This window comes from Crocodylus porosus, unplaced genomic scaffold (genome assembly GCF_001723895.1).
Source record: "Crocodylus porosus isolate Cpor-Errol unplaced genomic scaffold, CroPor_comp1, whole genome shotgun sequence".
Lineage (NCBI taxonomy): Eukaryota > Metazoa > Chordata > Crocodylia > Crocodylidae > Crocodylus > Crocodylus porosus.
The window spans coordinates 1,013,591-1,016,159 of NW_017728918.1; positions in this window are offsets into that span (position 1 = coordinate 1,013,591).

Genomic DNA, 2,569 nt, shown 5'->3' on the forward strand with positions numbered 1-2,569 from the left:
TATATATATATATATGTATGTATGTATGTATGTATGTATGTGTGTGCGTGTATGTGTGCATGTGTCTGGGGGGGCCTGGGTCCAAGCATTCAAACTGATTTGCCTATTGTGTTGTGTGGGGTGGGAAGCTGGAAGTGAGGGAGAGCTTTTGGACAGGATGCCAAGCAGCGGGAGAGCCTGCAATGGGAGACCGACGGGTTAATACATCAGAGCAGGCATGTGTGTCTGTGCGTATGGAGGGGGGTGGTGGGGGTGATCTTATAACACCTTGGGGTTCAATGGGGAAGGACTGGGATGGAAATGCATGATCTATCTACAGTGCTCGCTGGCATGATGTATAATCGTTGACCTTTAACGGGGCTAAGATGAGGCTTTCCTCAAAGGCACAGGGTCTCTCTGTGCATGTGCGCCTGCACAGAAGCGACTGCAGGTGTCCTGGCATTTCTTCCTCCTTCTTCTCCGGGACCTGCCCGCATTAGGAGAGGGTGAACATTATTCTCCCAGTGGGAAAATCATTAGCTGCGGCCTTGATGGATGGGCTGGAGCTTTGGATGGAGCTCATCCCCAAGATGCTCCCAGCAAGGGTGAAACAAGGCCAAAGGTTACAGAGGCTTGGCTCCTGCCAATTAAAAGAATAAATGCTCAGCTCCGAACAAGTGCTCATTGTAATGCCTCCATTCCCGCACGCTGCTGCTTCCATCTCACACAGGCTCCTTCCAAGTGGGCAGGATTGGCTGGCTTGTGGGAAATTAGGTGTAAAATCTTCAGGTGGCTGGCAAGAGAAGTTTCAGGGGCTACAGCAAATGTAACTCCTCCAGGAGGAAATCCACCATTTGCTGGATTCGCCCAGTCAAGTTTAACAAAATTGCCCAGCGCCCAGTTACTCTTGGCTCAAGTGGAATCCCATAAAAAGGAAGCAGATGCCTTGCAGCCTTTCTCCTAAATCGTTGAGGCTTTGAGTTGATTGTTGTTTCCACCTTTTTTTAAAAGTCATCCTCCGGTGCACAAGGAGGTAGCAAATTTGTACATACAGGCCAGGTCCTGAAGTTATTAGTCTGTCTGTACTGATTATTTCTTCTCTATTGACCACTGTCCAAGACACAAAGGTAAGAACAGTCCATGCCCTGAAGAGCTGATTGTGTGAAACAGAGATGGAGAATTGCCTCACACGGACTTTTGTCTTGGTAAAAGAAAACCCCACTAAACTAAATAAGAGAGTAAGTCTTGGGATTTGGCCTGCTCTTCCATGTGTTAAAAGCAGTTGTTTAAGAGGGGATCTGCGGCTGCTTGAGTTGTGAAAAGTTGGAAGAAAAAAATGACTGCACTTGTATAAATGCTGCTCCTCAAGACACAGAGGGTTTTTCTACCCAAAGGGCTAATCTGAATTAGCTATTCCCAATTAACAGTTGCTGATCAACTGTTCCCAGTTACCTCCCCAGATGAGTACCCTCCTCTAGACTGGGAGTCCCTTACTCCAGATTGCAGCAGGCTAATTTAAACTAAGATTGTTTTACTCCGGAGCACACGTGCCCGCACAAGGAGTTAATCGGGGGTAGCTCTTCTGTTTGAAATCTAATTCTTACTTTACTCCAAATGCATCTCTTTGTGCTGTCAAACCCTAACTGAGCCTGCTGAAAATAATACGGGGAGATCTTCTGGTTCCTTCACCCAGAGGGTGCCCACATGTCCTGCTTAACAAAAAAAAAGGTACCTGCTAGAGATGTAACTAAATGAAATGTAGAAGCAAAGGATCTGGACCTTGCTCAAGTCTAGTCCTCTGCATTCACAGCCTACACTTTGTCTTAATAGGTCCACAAGAATGTCCATCCTGGCCCCTCTCACACACCACAAACACCCAGTGCCCAATTTTAAAAAAGCAGAAGAAAACACTATGCTACACTGCAGGAAGAGAGCAGAGAGACGCTGCTAAAATTCACAGAGAAACTGTAAACACAAGTCAAGTCTATCCCTGAGCCTCAAGGTCTGATCCTGAGAGATGCTGAGTACCCACCCAGCATCTCCAGCTCCTAGCACAGCCCTCCAGTGAAGGAAGGTGCGCTCCTTAGGGTCCGGTTTTAATCCTGGGCACAGGAGGGGGCCGGAGCTGCGTATAGACTTATCAATCCGTAGTTGTGGGCAACCCGAATCCCTCCCTGACTTGTCGTAGAAACGAGTTAATTAAATATTGTCCTTGCTCACTGTTTGCATTACGGAGTCGCCCTGGAACTGAGAAGGAGGCTTCGACTAACGAGGTCTGTGGGAGAGGAGACGTCTCCGTGTTGCCGAGGAAGCGGTGCGCAGGCTTTGGGGGGTGAGGAGCTCTTTGGCAGTGTTCATTTTGCTTCTCACCGTGGGCTGGCTTGTTGGGCCAGTCTGCCCTGTGCGAGGGATGGCATGCGGCAGTGCTCTCCCGGGAGCACACAACTCTTCCTTCACCGCCTTTTGCGCTAGCACAGAAGTAAGCTTCTTTTTACTGACCATCTCACCCCGTAGGGCCAGCCACGGGGTGGGGGCACAGCCAAGAGTCCTCCTACTCCCTGCACCCTCTCGTCTCTCTCCGTACCAACTT